This window comes from Lithobates pipiens, unplaced genomic scaffold (genome assembly GCF_037356315.1).
Source record: "Lithobates pipiens isolate NorthernLeopardFrog02 unplaced genomic scaffold, aLitPip1_a1.2 Scaffold_19, whole genome shotgun sequence".
Lineage (NCBI taxonomy): Eukaryota > Metazoa > Chordata > Amphibia > Anura > Ranidae > Lithobates > Lithobates pipiens.
The window spans coordinates 261960612-261974089 of record NW_027507764.1 but is presented as its reverse complement, the minus strand read 5'-3'; positions in this window follow the sequence as shown (position 1 = coordinate 261974089).

Here is a 13478-nt window from a genome sequence, read left to right as displayed (position 1 = left end):
AGATTCATGGGATTATGTATTGTGTGTTTTATGACTGTCACAATAGAGTGCTTGCTTCCTTATTTTACTTTGTTAAAGCTTACCTGGTGCAGCTTAGTGATAAGTGCTGACTCTATTTTGTCATAATTTATGTTATCCATATTTGATTTTAATAATAAAACATTTTTTATTTATAAATAACTGAAAATATGCTTTACCTGTTATGGAGTACAGCTACATAAATGTTTGGTGAAAAGGCTGTACAAATTAAATACATTAAGTTGCTTGTTATGCATTACACTGGGTCAATATCAATTAGATTATACTGTATTGATTTTCTGGCACCCTTCATTAGGTTATTAAACAGAAACAAACAGTTAATAATGTTAAAACCAATGCTTTCCTTAGGATATAAAGTGTTTTAAAAGTTATTTAAGTTATTCACTTCAAGTACTTGTCTATTAGCAGCATCCTTTTAGCCTCATAAATTAGCTATGCAAATACAGTGGAACCTTGGATTATGAACATAATTCATTGCAGAAGAATGCTTGTAATCCAAAGCACTCATATCACAAAGCGAGTTTCCCCATAGAAGTCTATGGAAACTCAGATAATTAGTTCCACAGTGACTTCTATGGTATGCAGTAGCGCATGTGGCCAGAGGTGCAGGAAGCCAGAGATACTCGGAAATACTCAGAAACTGCTTGGAGCCTCTTGGATGCATTCAGAAACATTCAGAAAGACTCAAAAACACTTGGGAATGGAATGTTTTTGAGTGTATCCGGGTGGCTCCACGTCCATCTGAGTGAACCCCAGCAACTCTGAATCTCATAGGCGCCCCTGCACCTTAGGCCAAATGCTGTACTGCACTCCGCAGAGGCTTGAATCCTGCTAGTTTTTTGAGACAATATTCGCAAACCGAGTCAGGGTTTAAAAAACAATTGCTTGTATTGTGAAACGCTTGTTAACCGCGTTACTTGCAATCTAAGGTATTACTGTACTGACTTCTTCAGAGTCAGTATTTGGACGAACAGATGCAGTACATGTGCCTTGAAATATCACACTTTGATGTACTAAAGGAAAACAGACTGCTGACTTAACACAATGCATAAACTAAGCAGACTGAATGTTCACTTACCTTAAATAAGGTAAAACTATGTTTAAAATCAACCAATCATGGGCAAGCATAAAGTTCTGTATTTGTACACAATTCAAAGTGAACAACGTTATCTAATTTACCAAAGTACTTCTACTTCTAGTCTAGCTTTGTTTTCTTTTAAATTCACCTGATGATCCTGCCAGAAATGAACTTTTTTCCTAGGCAACTACATTCAGTTATTGTGTGTATCTAAAGCAGAGCAGTGTTGTAACCCTAAAACAGGGTTACTGTGACTAGAAATAAAGTTGCCACTTTTTCTAAAAGCCAAACCTGAACACTTTAACGGCAACAGCAAAACGTTTTTGTAGTATACACTATAGCAGGGGTGCCCAACCTTTTGAAGCGCGAGGGCCACTTAAGCGACTTAGTAACCCGTCGCGGGCCATAATGAACAGAGCAGACAGATGACAGGTCCAAGTAAACTCTGCATATGCAGAGCAGACAGGGGCACAGCCCTCTCTACTCTATTGACCCTCCAAACCGATCTGCCCAGATGGAAGGGGACAGATCCCCCCTACTGTTTTTTTTTTTAGCAGATCGAATTAGAGGTAGGTCGGTGCAAATGGCCACAAGTCTGTTTACATCTGTGGCTCAATAGAGGTGAATGAAGGGTCCAATTGGGTCTGACTGATCATGCCAAAGGGGCCTAAGGCTGCTTTCACACTGATGTGCTGCAGTATACCCACATCGAGGATACAGCGCAGTGCACCTGTGGATTTCCTGCGGGTTAGCTGCACTTAGACTTCTATTATATCCTGCAGGTGTGTTGCACTTTCTGAAGGCAGAGAGAATTTGGTATCACTTCACCTGTGACAGGAGTTGGTGCTATACATGAAGCATCGGCTTATGCCAACCAGCCATCCCAGAGCAGGAGGTCACGGGCCACATCAGTGGGCTTTGCGGGCCACATGTGGACCCCGGGCCACTGGTTGGGCACCCCTGCACTATAGGATAACAGACCTGGGATCCCTTAGGGTGCTCCAAAGAGAATAGTAATGCAGCATGCATAGTGCCCCCTCACCTGTTCCATGCTACATTTATGTCTAAATAATGTGTCTGGGTTTCAGGGGGACTAAAACCCAGACACATGAATCAAAACCTGGACTGTTCAGGTGAATCCCAGACAGGTATCAACCCTAACTAGAAAACCCCCCTTTATCTTTGTCATCATAAAATAAGGGAGAGGTGTTCCATAACCAATTTTGTGGTAACATTGTTTAGGATAGGACTGCACAGTGCAGAGAACACAGGACAACACTGAATTTCTGGGAGGATCAATTTGTTTTGTTTTTTTAAACAACAAGCAGATACCATCAAATGATTTCAATGGTATTTTTAACAGACCAAAAAGCAGGATATACAAGTATGCAGAGGAGGAAATAAAACCCAAAAACAAAAATGTTAAATATTGCTGCTTATCAGTTCTTTTATGTGGTGGCTGAAAACATTTTCATCTTTCTGGTTAGAAATATTTTACACTGATTAGAGCAGTCCATGACAGTGCATGACATATGAATACCATTGAAATGAATTATAAATTATTGGCTAGGTGGTACCTGACACCGGTAAGAAAAAATCACTTTCAAACGGAGAGTTCTCTATTATGCTGGAGGAAATGTAACCAAAGGGCAACTACGATGCATATCTGGTGGGAGTGCCCAAAAATAAAGGAGTACTGGCAAGAAATACTGTGCATAATAAAAGAAATAACGAATGAGAAAATAGAATATAATCCACAAATATGTCTATTTCTGGATGTTAAACAATCAGGGAAGCAGAAAAGTAAAACAATTGTCCCGACACTCCTAAATGCTGCAAAAGGGTTGATCCCAAAGAACTGGTTAAACAGTGAAAAAACTGATATGACAGATTGGTTCAATAGAATAGAGTATTATAATAAAATGGCACATTTGGAGAGTAGGGACAAAGGACGAGCTCAGATCCACATAGGAGTATGGAAAAGTTGGGAAAGATTTAAATCCTCAGAAAAATATCTAGAGAAAATGGCAGGTAGAGGAAGGTAACAAAGAAACAGGAGAGAATATCACAAACACAGGAGTGGGAGGGTGGGTAAGGGAGGGGGGTTTAGGGGATAAATTTGGAGGTAGTGTTTTTTTTTTTTCCCTTTTTGTATGTAATTTAACATTTTCCTGTTAAGAGAGTAAACTAGAACACAAAATATAAGCCACGATGATGTGAAAATGAGACGAGACTAAAATTTGACCTCAGAAAGTTGAAATAAGTCTCTCGGGAAATTTCACTGAAGTGTAAAAAAAAAAAAAAAAAAAAAGAAAAGAAATAAAAAAAGGAAAGAAAAAAGAAATATTTTACGCAATAAAGATAATGCCTATTTATCTTGCCAGAAATACTGAACTGAATCATATCTTGCTGCTATAAACTGTTAACCTACCCACCACCATGTAACAGAGATCAGGAAAGTGTGCTCAAACAGGTCATAAGGGGTCAAATAAGAATAGTCACCTACATACACTTTAAGCTAGGTGCACATTCAGTTTGCTAAGTAACCAGTCTCTACTTCCTACTTCCTACTCCCACCAAACCAACCCCAACTATTTAATATATAATGACTACACCCCCTCCCTTTAACTGGATCGCAATCAGCTGCAGAGAGACTGGACAGAACTGTGTCTCTGTCCCAACCTCTATACTCAGAGGAAGTACTGTGATATCACTCATAATGTCACCACACTTCCAATGTAAACAAACCAAAGAAGTGGTGTGTTTACATTTGCATCTACAGTACACACCTTCGAAATTTGTGTGTCTTTTAGAGCAATATAAATACTTACTGAACTAGATATACTTTTTTCATGTCTTTTTTCAACTTTTTTCAGTATGTAACAAAAGACATACATGCAATATATATATATATATTTTTTATACCAGTGATTTAAAAAATCTGAATGATAACCTAAGTACTTTTCTGCTCCGTGGGTTTGAAAGCGGAAATAAGGAGCATACCCCAATTCAGCAACCCAGGTAAATAAAGACTTTCTTGAAGCGGAGTGCCACCCAAATGTGGAACTTTCGCTTATATGCTGTTTTTGACAGGTCCCCTTCCCCTCTTTCAGAGATGATCTCCCGGAAGTTCGGCCCCCTTCCTCATTCCCACTCCATTGAGCCAATTAGAAAGCACAGTGCACTTCGCACATGCACAGTAGGGAGCCCACTGTGAAGTTGAAAGGCTTCACTATGGTTTCCCTTACTAGGAATGGCGGCGGCAGCACCTGGGAGACGATCCAAAGATTGGCTGGTGTGCTGACATTGTGGGCTTCCTGGACAGGTAAGCACCCTAAAATTAATAGTCAGTAGCTACAGTATTTGTAGCACCCAGGCTGGACTTCCTCAGTTATCAAAATCATTCAGTTTCATTTAAAGAGGAAGTAAACCCTGATAGGTTTACTTCCTCTTTCATTCCCTGCAAAGGTAAAGCATAATGGACTACTATGCATCACATAGTAGTCCATTATGTGTCACTTACCTGACACAGGAGCCAGGGAAGTCACCGCTGTCCCCTGTAGTCCGGCGCATCCATCTTCTCGGTGGGTCTCGCTGCTCCGCCGATGTCATTTGGCGAAGCCGTCACTCCCGCGCATGTGCACGGGAGCCGCCACTCGCGGCATATCACCGTTGACCGCGGTGTGCTCAGTGCACATGCGCCGTAGACAGCGGTGCCTGTCTTTCGGCAAATATCTCCTAAACCCTGTAGGTTTAGGAGATATTTCTTGGACCTACAGGTAAGCCTTAATCTAGGCTTACCTGTAGGTCAAAGTGTGTTGTAAGGGTTTACAACCACTTTAATCTAGGCTTACCTGTAGGTCAAAGTTGGTTGTAAGGGTTTACAACCACTTTAAGTGATGTAGCCAGCCACTAGACTCACCATTCTAATGCAAGGGTCCCTTGGTTGCATGCTATGTTTTACTCTACTTTGACTTTACAAAAGATATTCCACTACATGATTATGATTATCATTTTTTTCCTCATCTATGTTTAGATTCCAAATACTAATATTGGGACTGTTATTGTTTCCGAGAGACCAAAATTGTTAATAACTCTCTCTATTCTAAAGACTTTCGGGGCATGTTTGCATCTTTCTGTGCAACCAATCTTCTGCATTTGTATAACTGTGTAAGACATGATATAGAAATTATAAGTTATTAAACATTTTTGCAGTCTGGGCTTGTGATAAGAAATGCATATCACTTTGCAGGATAAAAGAGCTTCCATGTAAGTATGAAACCATACTTTTATTAAAAATTGTGAAGCCTGTTCCTATTGTAAGCACATTCTGCTCAAACATATTAACCATAATAGTACTAAATATCAATCTATATGATATAGTTAAAGGCTGATTTCCCCTTTCAGGAAAAAATAATAAATGCACATATTTTGGCAGAAACAAACGTGCATGTATTATTTTTTGCCCAAGGAGACTGTAAAGTATTGCACATGTGATCAGTGAATTGCGGGTACAATGTCAGGTTCCTGCAGACAAGTCCTACAGTTTTCTGCCCGTATCTCTGTACTGGCTTTCTGTTAGAAAGCTGCAGGGCTTGTGAATAAACTATGATGGTGCACATGAGTGCCCGCGCAGGTAATTAAGAACTACAAGCTGTCTGGAGCAGTGGCAGATGGGAATTTGTAGTTCATTAATTTACAGATTCCTATGAATGAATGACGTGACTGTGCAGGGGGGCCTGACAAAGCCACTCCAATTTTGAAATGTGACAGTGGGTGCAGGGCGAGGAACCCCTGCTCACTATCATAGGGGTGGTGTGGGGGAAATGACCAGGCGCTCGCTTACTGCTTCCCCCTCCATCGCTCATACACTGCATCGCTAGCCCATCGCCTGCCACTCGAATCTATGCATCTGGTGTCCTGCATGTATATTAGGGGCCAGGCACATGGATTGGGGGGGCAGCACCCCTGCGTCCTAGACATGTGCATTCTTTTTCATCCGAATGCATTTTCGTCCGAATTTCAGCTATTTTCGTTTTCGTTTTGACAAACGATAACGAAAGCACAAAATCCGAAAAACTAAAGATCCGACATAAATAAATGCTTTATTTTCCTTTTCATTGTTACAACAGTTTGATATAGAATAGGAGATTCGACATGACTCTGACAATAACAATCTGTCTATAGAACCTGTGGTCGAATGTGCCTAACCTTACCTCTATTAGTCCAAGATTATATATAGAAAATATTCGACAGAAAAAAAGATTTGACAGAGAGAAAAGATTCTGCAAGTTATCCTAAAAAGTGTTTGGGGACCCGGGTCCTGCCCCAGGAGACATGTATCAATTCAAAAAAAAGTTTTAAAAACGGCCGTTTTTTCGGGAGCAGTGATTTTAATAATGATTAAAGTGAAACAATAAAAGTGTAATATTCCTTTAAATTTCGTAGGGGGGGGGGGGGTGTCTATAGTATGCCTGTGAAGGGGCTCATGTTTCTGGTGCTTAGAACTGTCCCTGCACAAAGTGTCATTTATGCAGGAAAAAAAGTCCTTTAAAATCACTTGCAGCTATTATGAATTGTCGGCTCCCGTAATACAGAGAACACTCATTGAAAGTCATTGATAAAAAAATAAATAAATAAATTTAAAAAAAAGCGTGGGGGTCCCCCAAATTCAATTACCAGGCCCTTCAGGTCTGGTATGGATATTAAGGAGAACCCTGTCTCAAATTTAAGACCCTTCAGGTCTGGTATGGATATTAAGGGGAACCCCCTGTCAAATTAAAAAAAAATTGATGTGGGGGTCCCCCTAAAAATCCATACCAGACCCTTTATCCGAGCACGCAACCTGGCAGGCCGCAGGAAAAGAGGGGGGACGAGAGAGTGGCCCCCCCTCCCTCCTGAACCGTACAAGGCCACATGACCTCAACATTGGGAGGATGCTTTGGGGGTCTGTGACCCCTCAAAGCACCTTGTCCCCATGTTGATGAGGACAAGGGCCTCATCCCCACAACCGTGGCCGGTGGTTGTGGAGGTCTGCGGGCGGGGGGCTTATCAGAATCTGGAAGCCCCCTTTAACAAGGGGACCCCCAGATCCCGCCCCCCCCTTTTTGAAATGGTAAGGGGGTACAAAAGTACCCCTACCATTTCACAAAGAAAGTGTAAAAAATAGTTAAATAAGACAAACACACTTTTGAAAAATTCCTTTATTAAAAATAAAAAAAATAAAAAAAAGATTCCAGTGGTGGTAATCCACTCTTGCTATCCAGCGACGGGCGGTCATCTCTCCAGCGATGGCTCATCTCATCCAGTGCAGCAAATCCATCCTTCTTCTGTCTCCGCGGAGGAGACACTGCAAGGATTCCGGCGGCCTGACGTTTCTTATATATGGAGGGCGGGGCCACCCGTCACCTGACCCCGCCCCCCTCTGACGCAAGGGGAAACCCGGGGTTCCCTGTGACGTATGGGTGACCCGCACCCCTCTGATGTAACACAGGCAGGTTTCCGTTACATCAGAGGGGGGCGGGGTCACCCATACATCACAGGGAACCTCGGGTTTCCCCTTGCGTCAGAGGGGGGCGGGGTCAGGTGACGGATGGCCCCGCCCTCCGTATATAAGAAACGTCAGGCCGCCGGAATCCTTGCAGTGTCTCCTCCGCGGAGACAGAAGAAGGATGGATTCGCTGCGCTGGATGAGATGAGCCAACGCTGGAGAGATGACCGTCCGTCGCTGGATAGCAAGAGTGGATTACCACCGCTGGAATCTTTTTTTTTTTTTTAATAAAGGAATTTTTCAAAAGTGTGTTTGTCTTATTTAACTATTTTTTACACTTTCTTTGTGAAATGGTAGGGATACTTTTGTACCCCCTTACCATTTCAAACAGGGGGGGCGGGATCTGGGGGTCCCCTTGTTAAAGGGGGCTTCCAGATTCTGATAAGCCCCCCGCCCGCAGACCTCCACAACCACCGGCTACGGTTGTGGGGATGAGGCCCTTGTCCTCATCAACATGGGGACAAGGTGCTTTGAGGGGTCACAGACCCCCAAAGCATCCTCAAAATGTTGAGGGCATGTGGCCTGGTACGGTTCAGGAGGGAGGGGGGGCCGCTCTCTCATCCCCCCCTCTTTTCCTGCGGCCTGCCAGGTTGCGTGCTCGGATAAAGGGTCTGGTATGGATTTTTAGGGGGACCCCCACGTCAATTTTTTTTAAAATTTGACACGGGGTTCCCCTTAATATCCATACCAGACCTGAAGGGTCTGGTTATGGATATTTAGGGGGAACCCCACGTCGAATTTTTTCTTAAATTTGAGGCAGGGTTCCCCTTAATATCCATACCAGACCTGAAGGGCCTGGTAATTGAATTTGGGGGACCCCCACGCTTTTTTATTTTTTTATTTTTTTATTTTTTTATCAATGACTTTCAATGAGTGTTCTCTGTATTACGGAGCCGACAATTTATAATAGCTGCGAGTGATTTTAAAGGACTTTTTTTCCTGCATAAATGACACTTTGTGCAGGGACAGTTCTAAGCACCAGAAACATGAGCCCCTTCACAGGCATACTATAGAAACCCCCCCCCCCCCCCCTACGAAATTTAAAGGAATATTACACTTTTATTGTTTCACTTTAATCATTATTAAAATCACTGCTCCCGAAAAAACTGTAGTTTTTAAAACTTTTTTTTGCATTGATACATGTCCCCTGGGGCAGGACCGGGGTCCCCAAACACTTTTTAGGACAGTAACTTGCATATTAGTCTTTAAAATTAGCACTTTAGATTTTGAACGTTGGAGTCCCATAGACTTTAACAGGGGTTCTTAAGTATGCTATATACTAGCTCCGTCGAATCTTCTTTATACATTCGACAGACACTAGGGATGAGCTGAACACCCCCCGGTTCGGTTCGCACCAGAACTTGCGAACGACCCCCGCGTTCGAAACGAACGTTAGAACCCCATTGAAGTCTATGGGACTCGAACGTTCGAAATGGAAAGTGCTAATTTTAACGGCTAATATGCAAGATAGTGTCCTAAAAAGGGTTTGGGGACCTGCCTCCTGCCTCAGCGGACATGGGTCACTGCAAAAAAAAGTTTTAAAAACTGCCGTTTTGGCGGGAGCACTGATTTTAATGACGATTAAAGTGAAAAAAAAAGGTGAAATATTCCTTTAAATATGGTGCCTGGGGGGTGTCTGTAGTATGCCTGTGAAGTGCCACGTGTTTCCCGTGTTTGGAACAGTCCCTGCACAAAATGACATTAAACGGAAATAACACCATTTAAAACTGCTTGCGGTTTTAATGTTATATCTGGTTCCTGCAATATGGTTGAAAATCATTGAGAAACATGGCATGGGTAGCCCTCCCTGCCCATTACCAGCCTATTTGGGTCTTGTACGCATATTAAGGGGAACCCCGTACCCATATTAAAAAAAGGAAATGCGTGTGGCCCCCAGGCCCTATATACTCAGAACAGCAGTATACAGGCAGTGCAAACAAGACAGGGACTGTGTAGGTTTGTTGTGTTAAGTTGAATCTGTTTGTAATTTTCAACCGGTACATTTTTAAAGTGTAGCTCCAGTCAAACAAACTATTTTTAAGCTTTTTGGAAAACATAGGGAAGGGTTATCACCCCTGTATAATTTGTTTTGTCGTCCATCTTTTTTTATCTCACTTGCTGCTGTCTCCTTGCGTTTGCAAGTAGGAGATGTTTGTAAGTTGGATGTTTGAAAGTAGGGGCCTGCCCTATATTATAGCGGTATGTACTGGGTACAGAGCACGCAGACAGCACGCACTATCTCCTAACACTACTGACTGCAAGCTCTATTATTAACCACTTGACCACTGGGCACTTAAACACCCTTAATAACCAGACCAATTTTCAGCTTTCGGTGCCCTCACATTTTGAATGACAATTACTCAGTCATGCAACACTGGACCTATAGGAAATGTTTGTCCTTTTTTTCACACAAATAGAGCTTTCTTTTGGTGGTATTTAATCACCTCTCAGTTTTTTATTTTTTGTGCTATAAAAGAAAAAAGACCGAAAATTCTGCGAAAAAATGAATTTTTCTTCGTTTCTGTTATAAAATTTAGCAGATTAGTAATTTTTTCTTCATAAATTTTGGCCAAAATTCATACTACTACATATCTTTGGTAAAAATAAGTACAAATTGGTGGATATTATTTGGTCTTTGTGAAAGTTATAGAGTCCACAAGCTATGGTGCCAATATCTGAAAATTGATCACACCTGAAGTACTGACGGCCTATTTCCTTCTTTTTTTTTTTTCCACAAAATTGTCATATTATCAGGTTATTTCACACACACAGCATATGCATACCAAAAGACCCTGGAGAATACAATGGTGGTCGTTGCAAATTTTTATCTCACACGGTATTTGCACAGCAATTTTTCAAACGCGTTTTTTGGGGGGAAAAACAGTTTTGTGCTTAAAAAACAAACAAAAAAAACAGTAAAGTTATCCCAATGTTTGCATAAAGTGAAAGATGAAGTTATGCTGAGTAAATAGATATCAAACATGTCACTCTTCAAAATTGCACATGCCCGTGGAATGGCGCCAAACGTCGCTACTTAAAAAATCCCCATAGGCGACGCTTAAATTATTTTTTACTGGTTACATGTTTTGAGTTGCAGAGGAGGTCTAGGACTAGAATTATTGCTCTCGCTCTAACGTTCTCGGCGATACCTCACATGTGTGGTTTGAACACCGTTTTCATATGTGGGCGGGGCTTACGCATGCGTTCGCTTCTGCATGCGAGCACATGGGGACATGGGCGCTTTAAAAAATTTTATTTATTTTTTATTGTTCATTTTACTTTATTTATTTTAGTTTGACATTTTTTTCCCCAAAAATATATTTTTGAGCACTTTTATTCCTATTACAAGGAATGTAAACATCCCTTGTAATAGGAATATGGGGTGACAGGTCCTCTTTACAGTGAAATCTGGGGGTCAATATGACCCCACATCTCACCTCTAGGCTGGGAAGCCTGAAATAAAAAATAAAAAAAAGATTCTGGCTTTGATCGTACTGGCGAGTTGGTAGAAGCACCGGAGGGCGGTGAGGGGTGGGGGGCGTCTATGGCTGGGTATTTCAGGGTATCACCGAGTATGGCTGGGTATCTCCGAGTATGACTGGGTATGGCAATTTATGGCAGGGTATTGCAGAGTATTGGCGGGGTATTGGCGGGGTACTACAGAGTAATAGCAGGGTACTGCAGAGTATTGGGGGGTACTCCAGAGTAATGGCAGGGTACTGCAGAGTAATGGGGGTTACTGCAGAGTAATGGGGGTACTACAGAGTAATGGCAGGGTACTCCAGAGTAATGGCAGGGTACTGCACTGCAGAGTAATGGCGGGGTACTGCAGAGTAATGGCGGGTACTGCAGAGTATTGGGGGGTACTGCAGAGTAATGGGGGGTACTGCAGAGTAATGGCAGGGTACTGCAGAGTAATGGCAGGGTACTGCACTGCAGAGTAATGGCGGGGTACTGCAGAGTAATGGCGGGGTACTGCAGAGTAATGACAGGGTACTGCAGAGTATGCACTGGTATTGCAGAGTATTGGCAGGGAATTGAGGGGTTAAATTCGGTGAGCAGCGATGTGGGCACTGCAGATGCAGCCCACATCGCTGCTGACACCGATCTCTTTCCCCTCCGCTGTAACGATCGGTACAGAGAGGGGAGGGAGGAATCGGCATCATAACATGACGCCGGTTTGTTTACCACGTGATCACTCCGTCATTTGACGGAGCGATCACGTGGTAAACGGCCGCGACGAGCACAGGACCCGGCGGTCACGGATGCTCTCGAGTGCCCCAGGGGGCGCGCGAGAGCAGAATTCTGGGAGGCCGTTAATTAACGGCCTCTCAGAGTTAAACAACCGCCCTGAAGCCGTTAATCGGCAATGGGCAGTTGTTAAGTGGTTAAAGCTAGATCACTAGCTATATAGGTGAGGTGAATATAGTGGTGTATACTGCGGTCAGGGCACAGACAACAACCACTACACAGCAGCAAGATAGGAAATCAGCCAAAAACGATCAGTGTGTACTGTGTTGAAGGTACACAGAACACCCACTGCTTCAGATGCTAACACACTACACGAGGCCGCCTCAAAGGCGGCCTTATATAGTGTGGGGCGTGCACTACACAGCCTGAGCTATGATTGGCCACAGGCAGGATGCCTGTGGCCAATCATGGCTCTCCTCGCTGCTGGCGCTACGATTGGCCAAGCATGCGGGGTCACAGTGCATGCTTGGCCAATCATGAGCCAGCAATGCACTGCGCCACCGCAGTGCATTGTGGTCCGCACGCGCGCCACTCGAATTTTGACGCGAACGGCCCAAACGTTCGGAATTCGCCGAACGGCCGAACAGCCAACGTACGTTCGACTCGAACACGAAGCTCATCCCTAACAGACACCATAAGCCTTCAAAGACAGATTTGACCGTAATTCATGTGGATTTTCGGACGAATGCAATTTTTGAACGAAAAACAAAATAAATAAAAACGAATTTCGAGAGTAACTAAATAAATTAAGTTTTCGGACGAAAACGAAATTCCGAAACAAAATATTTTACTCTGCACATGTCTACTGCGTCCTGCTTGAGCAACCGCCATTGCCCCCTAAACTATCAAACTGGGTTTGCTGCATACAAACATCCCACATTAAAATGTACAGGGTTGATATTCCTGATCCAACATAAGCAACCCGACTTGTGTATTAGATGGAAATGGATTATGCATTGTTATGCCTTGTACACACGGTCGGAAATTCCGACGGGAAAGGTCCGATCGGATTATATTGTTGGAAAATCCAATCCAATGTGTGGGCTCTATCAGACTTTTTCTGTCTGAAATTCGGAAGGAAAAAATTTGAGAGCAGGATCTCAAATTTTCAGACAAAAAAAAGATCAGACTTTTTCCGATCGTTTGTAGAGAATTCCGATCAGATAAAGTGCCATGCATGCTCAGATCAAATTACCAGACCAAAGCTATTGGCTACTAGTGTCAACGTAGTCCTGTCGTAACTAACAAACGTCATAACATTCTGAACGATCAAATTTTCAACAACTTTGTCCAACCGTGTGTATGCAACACCAGTTTAGGACAAAATCTGCCGGAAAAAATCAGACGGATTTTGTGATTGGAATGTCCGACCGTGTGTAAAAGGCATTAGGATTCAACTCATTTTTATGTGACTTTTACATTATGACCATTTTCACCCATATTTTGTTACCTAACTAAATATTGAGATTTGCATATAAGTTAGAAAAGGAAGCTAAGCATTTGACTCAGTATTACTCTGCCTTTTCGTGTTAACTTCTATAATTTCTGAGATTGCTGCTG